Genomic DNA, 10,472 nt, shown 5'->3' with positions numbered 1-10,472 from the left:
AGATTTCGACGTTTTTCTGATGTTGATATGCGATAAACCGGAGCTGACGACGTTTTTCATTCTTGTCGCATTCTGGAATTTTAAGATTTTTTGCGTGTGGGGGGATTTGCAGATTTTTCCCCCGCGACGGTCACTTTTGACTTTTGATTCTCTTTGACTTCAGTCTTTCACTTGGTGATTTCTACTCTTTTACTGTTTGATTTCTGCTCTTTTACTTCAGTCTCTTTAGTTAGTTTACGCTCCGTACTTTTTTGCGATTCGATTTTAATTGTGTGCGCGACAAGCCGTTCAGCAAATTTCTTAGGAATTAATTTTTAGTTTTCATTTGTTTTCCGCGAGTGCCTGAAATAAAGGAGATAGGTCCCCGTCTTTACCGTTCAGTTTCTTAATTAGACCTACACTGGTTGCTTCTTTGACACTGCTGTACTGTATCGCTTTCTGTTATATTCTATCGTACTTTACCCTGTTTCGCGAGTCTGTCTTTTCCCTTCGCTATCAGTCATGGCGCGTAAGCCCTTGGGGTACTGAAGGGAAAGTCCCGTCAACCCCCCTGTCCGCGTTCCGCGTCATAAGTGTTGAATCCGAAATTTCGTCTTTTCTATCAGTCATGGCGCGTAAGCCCTTGGGGTAGAGAATGAGAGATACCGCTCGTCGTCAGTGAAATCCCGTAGTTGCGCTACAAATAGACCTTTTCTTCGCTATCAGTCATGGAGCGTTATAGCCCTTGGGGTATCGAATAAAGGTCTCGAATAGACCCTCCCTGGTTGTGTTTCATTCTGGAGAAATACAATTACATCCCGATACCGTATAGCAAGTCATTTCACTTCGCGAGGTCATCCTTAGTATTCGTTTCGTGAGTTCTGGTTGGCGCATTTTATTGAACAACCTTTGATTTTTCAATGTACCCGGTATAAACTTTATAAAGTGCTCGTGACCGGATAGAATTTCCCGAATGTATGTTTGTTGATAGATTCGCTCATATTTCATACCTACACATATCTCCGTTGTACATATAATCAGTTTCCGAAGGTGTGAATAAACTAGTACATAATTTGATTTTGACTACTTCGTTATCGCTACCACCCTAGATAACAGCGAACTCCGTCTCCGACTAGCAGCTACTGTGGTAGGTTTGCTATTCTTCCTAGTGAAAAGAATAGCTGGCGCTCGAGATAAGTTTTCTCCGAAGTAACCACGTTACAAGGTATATACATATCTACAGGGTGACAATTTGAAAACTTGTCAGTCCAATTATGTCACGACAAGAATGATTTCAAAGAAAATGCCGGAACAGGTCAATTTTTATTCGGAGGAGGACATGTTTCTAACAGAATTGTAAGCCAAAATCTCCTCTATCTTAGGAGTAGGAGTTGTCACCTTTAAATTCTTAATCTATGATGGTTCACTTCCTTCAGGTATTATAACTACTATTGGTTAACAGGAACTAGGAATTCGTGGGTTGATTAACAAACCATAGCTAAGTGCCAACGTTTCGCAAAGTATATTTGCTTCTTCAGGGCTATAAAAAGATCGAAAAAACTTAATTAGAACACAAACAAATTGACAAGAGCTTTACAATAAATTTCCACATGGGACCAGCGCAAGAACTATGACAACCTGTCGTAGATAAACGGATTACAAAATATCGTCATAGAACCGTGATTAGAATAGAATAGAATAGAATAGAATAGAATAGAGTTTATTCGTAAATCACAATATAAACTCATTACAACTGTTGAGTCCGATATTAAATATCAACTGTGCACAGTTCGTACAAACTAATTTTATTTTCTTAATATGTACCACAAATTGTCCCCTTAAAATCCTATCAGCACAACCCACTCAAGACAATACCAAAATCAACCGACGAAAATACAAAAATAAGCCCTCCACATGAAAACAATTGATTATCTATCTATAATATTAATATTAACCACAGAAAAATTTCATGAACATAAGATGGTGATGAATGGACAATCAGAAGAAAATAGAAAAACTGAAATGACACGACTACAATCTGCATCGTAAAGCCATGTAAATTCAAATTCTACAGAACCGAATCGTTACATATTAAGTCACATTGGTTTTTTTTTTTTTTTGTCAAATCCGAGCATTTTGTAATTAGATACACATTCTTTTAACTGTTATTTATTATCCTGTGCACCTTTGTTTTTTCATAATTAATTATCCATTCTTGTAGTGTTTTTTTGAAGGAAATTTTATGCTTTTTATTCTCTAATTCCTGGGGCACTAAATCAAATATTCTGGGGGCAATGTAACTGCAGCATCTCTGGCCTATTCTCTTAATGGATCTTGGACGTTCAAAAGCACGTGCCATTGCTCTTGTTTGGTGTTGATGCTGCTTTTTTTTGACAGGTATTTTTCCCTCAAAAACATTCAAAATGATCCTGTGTGCAAAGAGTTGCCTGACATCGGGTACTCTGGCCAACTCATAAAGTGCTTTGGTGGGGAAGGATATCTTCTTTTTATGGATCACTTTCAAGAAATATTTTTGAATGACATCCAATCTCTTTTTATGGCAGTCTAGTACACCACCCCAACCAATTATTCCATATGACAACTGTGACTGTACCAGAGCATTGTATAGGATGTTAAGATGTTTCAAGCTGTCAATTGTTTTCCTCACAAATCTGAATTTATATAAAATTCCCCTCAACTTTTTTGTCAAATATATCATATGAGCATCCCATTTTAAATGTTCATCGATCATTACGCCAAGGTACTTCACAGAGGATGTTTTCGGAATCGTTAACTCATCGTCCAAGTGTATGTCACCAATATCTTCCGCCACAGCTTTACTCGTTTTGAACGGTATGTATTTTGTCTTGGCTTGATTGAGAGTAAGTTTATTCAGTTGTAACCAACTTACTATCTGACCAAAGTCGCGAATCACCACCCTCTTCAAGTCTGACCATGATGTACTTTCGTACAGAACTACAGTATCGTCTGCAAAGCTCAGAATATCACCATCAACTTCCATCTCCAACAGCCCATTCATGTATATAAGGAAGAGAAGCGGACCAAGAACGGTGCCCTGTGGAATCCCGAAAGTAATTAACCTTCTTTTACTAAGCTTGTCATTTATTTCAACCATTTGCTTTCTATTGGAAAGGTAGCTTTTGATCAGTTCATAAATCGATCCCCGAAACCCATAGTTGTATAATTTTTCCATCAACTTCTCATGACTGACTGTGTCAAATGCTTTCGCCAAATCGATGAACACAGCTAAAGTTGGCCTGCTTTTATCCAAATGGCTATATATCTTAGTTGTTAATTCTCTTATGGCGTCCTCAGTTGAGATACCCTGACGGAATCCAAATTGCCTTTTTGATAATATGCTATACTTGTCTAAATAGCTCATTATTCGGGTTTTTAATAACTTTTCAATGATTTTTCCTATGTTGGAAATTAGAGTTATTGGCCTATAATTTGTCATTTGCGTCTTATCACCATGTTTGTATATTGGTTTTACAATTCCCAGTTTCAGAATATCAGGAAAAGATCCTTTTTGAAAACAGGTGTTAGTCAAGTAGGCTATGGGTTCCGTTATTTCTTCCTTTATTTCTTTTAATGTTTCGGCCCTGATCCCATCGAAGCCAGCGGATTTTTTTGATTTTAAGCCCGATATAATCTTGATTATCTCCTGCGGTTCTACTGGGGTTAAATAGAAGGAACTCTCCACAGTCCTACATCTGTCGACAAAATCATTGGGAGTTTTTATTTTATTAGCATATTTTTCTCCTAATTCACTGTAATACTCATTGAATGCTTCAGCTATTTCAAAGTCACCTTGGATGTTTTCCATATTTTCAGTTATCAATTTATCTATTTTATTTTCCGATTTCCTTCCGTGACAGATGTCTTTCACGAAGTCCCATAATGCTTTTGATTCTAAACCTGCCTTTTGGATGCAATTTTGAAAGTAAATATTTTTTGTTTCTTTTATCTTTTTTTTAATGTGATTTTTGGCTCTAGTATATTCATTTTTCAGGCCTAAGTTATTATGATCCAACTTCAGCCTGCGGTATAATTCATTTTTTTTGTTTATTAATTCACATATAGCAGGTGAGATCCATTCCTTTCTTATTCTATCTTTTTTTCTTATTTTCACAATATTGGTGCTCTGCTCAATATGCTCAGTCAAAACAGAAACAAAGTTGCCAGCAATCTCGTTCACTTCGACCGCTTCATAAACCTTCATCCATGTTTCATTTCTTAATCGATCTTTGAGTTTATTGTAATTGACATATTTCCTATATTTCTCAGGAATAACATTCCTATACGTAACTTCAAAATCTAAAGTTAATATGACAGGATAGTGATCTGTGACGAGGTATTGTAAAACACATGCATCAGCACTTTCGCTTTGCAAGTTGAAACCCTTTACGAAGAAGTGATCGAGACAAGTTCTGCTCTCTGGGCGGGTTGGTCGATTTATCATCGAAACATAACCACATGAAGACATAATATTCTTATATTCTTCGACAAAATTTTCATCACTCAGTAAGTCTATATTCACATCACCTGCAATCACATGTTTCATATCTATGTCTTTATTTTGTAGGTATTCCAACATACCCATATTGAATTGTTTCAAAGATATTTTCGGCGACCGATATAGAGCTGTTAGTAGCAGGGATTTTCCACTTTTTTCTCGTACTGTCACCTCTAACCAACACATTTCATCAATAAGTATTTTTCTACAATCATAAGTAATATTTTCCTCAATATATATCATTACACCATCATTTCTGTTGAATATTCCCTCGTTATATATAGTATTGTATCCTTTCATCCTGAACATATTTATATCCGCCACATGAAAAGTTTCCGTCAGAATTATGATATCAAAACGATGTTTAATGGTTTCTAGTAATATTTCCAATTCATCAAAATTTTTTTGGGCACTCCGTATATTCATTTGGAATATTTTAAAATTTTGTCCTATAACACCTTGGTCGAAATTGTGTATGTCATCCACCAGTTTAGTCCTGAATTCTTCATTTTGATAATCTCTAATAAATTTGTCCATATCCTCAAACAACCAACAGACATTCACAAAACAATAAAGAACTTTATACAGGGTGTCCCACTTACTTTTCAATTAATGTTCTGTTTCGAAGCTTCCGAACTCGAGCATTATTCACAGACCATGTATCAGTAGGCTTTAATGTAGCACCTTGCACTGAACCACCTTCTTCTTCCACAATGTTTTCTCCCTCTGAGGTATCCTGTATATTTTTACTTATTGGTGTATGGGGAGCACTATGCGGTTTTCTTTTATCCTCGCTTTTTTCTAGATCTTGTATGGTGTATATTCTTTTTCCAACGATCAGTTTATCACCCCTGATATAAGATCTTTCCTCATATTGTTGTCGAGCGCTTATGAGGTGGTTATATAATATTTTCGTTTCCTCTCGCTGTTGTGGCGTGAGATCATTCACTATAGAAATTCCGGTTCCCTTCAATTTTTTCACGTTCTTGAAAATAAGTTTCTTCTTCTGTTGTGTTGTCAGTTCAATCTTTATTGGACTATTCTGGGACCTTCCAAGAGGAAAAATGTCGCTCACCTCCGACTCTTGAATTGTTATATCCAGGAGGCGTCCTAGTTCTCCAGTAACAAGTGCTGGGCTAATTTTAGTTCCCTCCTTTCTCAATCCAAATACAACAATATTGTTTTTAATAAGGGCACGTTCGTTCCACTCCACTCTCCTCCTCAGATTTTGATTTTCCTCTTCGAGATTGTTCACCCTACTTTTCAAATTTTGGATTTCCAGCAATAGCCTCGTCTCAAATGCTGTGATACAGTTTTTCAATTCCTTTTTTGAATTTACTATTTCATCGAACAACTGTTTGAGAGAAATTTCGTCCTTTGCCCCATCAGACATCCTGCACTAGAAGTATCCGTCGCAGTGTGGAACGCTTTAGATAATTCAACTTCACAGCTGAAGAGTACGATAAGGATCGGAGATAACTGTGTGTATATTTCACAATGACTTCCGATTTTACTGAATATAATATTTTGTCCAACTAGATTCTGCAATGAACCAATTTATGCTTCAATCAACGATTTCAGTATCGTTTTTCTCTGTAAATAAACTTCAGATCTGTAGTATGCCTGAGTCGGCTGTTATCAATTTATGTATCTATATACGTGTTAGCGGTACGACACGATAATTGGTGATTACCTGACGATATTTTGTAATCCGTTTATCTACGACAGGTTGTCATAGTTCTTGCGCTGGTCCCATGTGGAAATTTATTTTCATTCCGGAGTCGTCATAATATGTGAAACAAGGTGTCTTCAATCTAAGAATTGTCTGAGCTGAACTCTCGAATTTCCGATGCATCACTGGCTGTTCGTGAAAAATATCAATATCTTGTGGAAAACATGATTATGGCTCTGGTAGGTTTCTTTGTTGTATTTCACTCTGTTCACTGTACCATCATGATAACTGATACTTTTTTTGTTATTGTTTCTTGACGTTTCTCAAATTTCAAAATCAACATATAAAAGAAAAGAATGAAGAAGAATGTTTGTACTTAAAGAAAATTGACCGAAAGTAATGATTATCTGAGTCATTAATAGATTATTGGAGAAATTCATGTCTTTTGCCTTTTACATCGTGTTTGTGATCATGTTGTTGTTTGTAAAGCTCTTGTCAATTTGTTTGTGTTCTAATTAAGTTTTTTCGATCTTTTTATAGCCCTGAAGAAGCAAATATACTTTGCGAAACGTTGGCACTTAGCTATCCCATACAGCACATGTATATCCATTGAATGTCCATTGGACGTACAAAATGGACATGACGGACATCCATTGTACGTCCAGTTATGTACAATGTTTGGTCCAGAAAACGTCCGGCCCTCACTGGATTTAACATCCTATGGACGTACATATAGGATGTACAATGGATGTACAGACAGGATGTACATTGGACGTACATACAGGATGTACATTGAACGTACATACAGGATGTACCTTGGACGTACATACAAGATATACAATGGACGTACATACAGGATGTCCAGTGGACGTACATATAGGATGTACTTTGGACGTACATACAGGATGTACAATGGACGAACCTACAGGTACGTCCATTGTACATCCGAACCTCACTGGATTTAACATCCTATGGACATACCTGTATGTTCGTCCATTGTACATCCTGTATGTACGTCCATAGGATGTTAAATCCAGTGAGGTTCGGACATTTTCTGGACCATTCATTGGTACATAAGTGGACGTTATTTGGGAGTCTCAAATGCCCATTTTATTGGGGTTAGCATTTTTTAAGTTTGATTCGAAAAAGGTATTTTAAAATCCCACCTATCAATACATATATTTATTGATAATTATAAGGAAATTGGGATTATTGAAAAATGAAATGCCTGGAAATATTCCACATCTTTATGTGAAAAATTAAAATGAATAACAAGTAAGTATAATTTGAACATTGGGCTATACTGCCTCTAAGCAAAAAAAACTAAACTATAAAAAACTGAATATCAAAGAAGGTATATAGGTATATATACACTGAACAGGAAACACTTATGATATATTTTCTATCGTTGGCTCCTCGAACCCATTTAGAAATAGCCTCTTCTATCTCCTTCCTGTCCCCTTTACTGGAGTGTATGGCCGTTTCTGTAACTTTATTTCATTGAAATTTTGCTGTTGTCATATTATATATCAGTACATCACCATACTATAATTATAATAGAATGGTGATAATATCTATTGAAAATTGAATTTCTGGATGTTTTCTCGTAATTCCGTTTCACATTCTTATATTGTTGTCCCCCTACCAAAAAATAGATATTCATGGTTGTGAAAAGACAAAAATATATTTTTTACGATAGTATGAATATAATTATAACTAATGAAATCATCAAATTAACATGAAACGGAGATTAACATTCGTGGTTCGTATAAGCATTCAACATTCAATTCCTTCAACATTTTTACCCATTAGATTATATTTTTCTATCTACACGTGAATTTGCCACTTCCCTCAAGAATAAAAACTTCGACTCACCTCGTTACTATCAAATATATGCACCACACACTGGAACTAGAACTAGACACCATACCTCAAATGTAGTTCAACAAGCTAAAGCCAAAATATTCACAAATTTACAAAATATGTCGAGTCCACTTCAAAATCCACTGTTTACAGATTTAGAGTTTCTCTTATATATTCTGTTCTGATTCAATATTTCGCTGTGTGTTACTCAAATGAAACTCAAAAAATAAATGTTTCGGTCTTTGGGACGAAAGTTACAGAGTAAAAAAAGGAATAATTATGAGAGGGCGGAACATCTGGGTTTCAACACAGTCAGTATGTACCTACTCTCGTACTCTCAATAAGAGCCGAGACGGACATGGCAGCAATACAAGGGTATATCCTTGCATACACATTCCTGTTATTTCCAACATCCCTTATTTAAAGTACAATGGACATCCATAAAACGTCCATTTTTGAAAGTACAGTTAATGTCCAGAAATGTACATCCTACTAATGTTGTGAAATGAATAATTATAGATACTAGAAAATGATACATCCGGTTGTTGTACAGAAAAGTACAATTTCTGGAAGTACATATTTATATCCAGATCCGAACATCCAAAAGATGTACATTCATGGATAATTCACGTTGATCCAACATTGTACGCTGAATGGACGTACACTAACGTACCAATTTCTGATAGTACAATTAAGATCCAGATTTGTATATCCAGGGATGTCCAATAAGGGACGTATATGGATGTATGTCCAACATCCCTTATTTAAAGTACAATGGACGTCCATAAAACGTCCATTTTTGAACGTACAGTAAATGTCCAGAAATGTACATCCTACGAATGTTGAGAAATGTATAATTATAGATACTAGAAAATGATACATCCAGTTGTCGTACAGAAAAGTACAATTTCTGGGAGTACATATTTATCTCCAGATCCGAACATCCAAAAGATGTACATTCATGGATAATTCACGTTGATCCAAAATTGTACGTTGAATGGACGTACACTAACGTACAATTTCTGATAATACAATTAAGATCCAAATTTGTATATCCAGAGGATGTCCAATAAGGGACGTATAAGGATGTTTGTCCAACATCCCTTATTTAAAGTACAATGGACGTCCATAAAACGTCCATTTATGAACGTACAGTAAATGTCCAGAAATTTACATCCATTGGACTTCCATATAAGGTCCGTGGACGTTTGTACTTCATTTGGATATAAAATGGACGTCCATTGGACGTCATGTGCTGTATGGGATGGTTTGTTAATCAACCCACGAATTCCTAGTTCCTGTTAACCAATAGTAGTTTAAATTCTTAATTCATTCATTGCTGTATCCCGTTACCGGGAATAAATCTACAAAAAGACACAAAAGAAAAAGAGAACAGACTTATAATTTCTTAGGAATGCGACTGTGTGCCTTCCTGTGACTGAAGAGACCCAACCGTGACCTACAGGTCCTTCCACACTCCGGGCATGTATAGTCACCAACCAGATCTGGCCGCCGCTGTATCCTTCTCGAGTCTCCATTATAACTGTGCACCAAAGACCTCCACTGTGACCTTTCTAACGCTAGTTGTTCCCAGTTATAATTGGCATTAACTGATTTCAGGGATTGATGTAGTGTATCCTTAAACCGCTTATACTGGCCTCCTGTTTTCCGGGCTCCCTCTGTGAATTCGCCATACAGAGCTTTTTTGAGGAGTCTGGTGTCTTGCATCCTCAGAATGTGGCCGCTCCATCTGAGTCGGGCCCTCGTTACTTGAGTCTCAATTGTTGTAAAACTCGCGCGTTGCAAGACTTCTGTATTCGAAACTTTGTGGATCCATCTGATGTGCATTATCTGTCTTGGATGACGTTGTTGCATTTGATCAAACTGTTTAATAAGTCGCCTGTATGGCGTCCAGCTTTCGCTTCCGTAAAGAAGCGTTGGGACGACGACTGCTTGGTAAACAGCTCTCTTGGTATTCAGATTGAGGTCGTGATTTTGAAACACTCTGACCCTTAGCTTCCAAAATGCCCGTGATGCCGAATTGATATTGTTTATTTTGATTGATTGTTTATTTGTTTGATTTGATTGTTTATTTCCGTGTCTTGTCTAGGTTAGCCCTAGTATTTGTGAAGCTTCCCAAGTATTTGAACAGAAGGCTTTCTGGCGGACTTACTAGGATTTTGGTTTTGTCGATATTGAGTCTAAGGCCTAAAGCTTCGTATATATGTTTATAGGTGTCCAGCATTATCTGTAGATCCTCTGAGTTGCTAGCGATATGTGCGCAGTCGTCTGCATATTGAAGTTCCGTGATAAACTTTTAACGGGTTTTTACTCTGAGGCGCTTCAGGTTAAATAGGCCTCCATCAAATCTGAATCTTATTCCAACACCTTTTACGGGCATACTTATGTCAGCAATTATCG

At 36.6% G+C, this 10,472-nt stretch overlaps 1 long non-coding RNA gene across 1 annotated transcript; it reads left to right on the top strand.

Annotated features, from left to right (window-relative positions):
• Window positions 1–6,223: 6,223 nt before the first annotated feature.
• LOC123319474 lies at window positions 6,224–6,762 on the top strand. The gene is made up of 2 exons (XR_006538491.1): window positions 6,224–6,427; window positions 6,729–6,762. It is a non-coding gene; the product is annotated as an uncharacterized LOC123319474 (long non-coding RNA).
• Window positions 6,763–10,472: the final 3,710 nt, after the last annotated feature.

Source organism: Coccinella septempunctata, chromosome 8 (genome assembly GCF_907165205.1).
Source record: "Coccinella septempunctata chromosome 8, icCocSept1.1, whole genome shotgun sequence".
Classification (NCBI taxonomy): Eukaryota; Metazoa; Arthropoda; class Insecta; order Coleoptera; family Coccinellidae; genus Coccinella; species Coccinella septempunctata.
The sequence above is the reverse complement of the archived record's forward strand: the minus strand, read 5'-3'. Positions and strand labels throughout refer to the sequence as shown.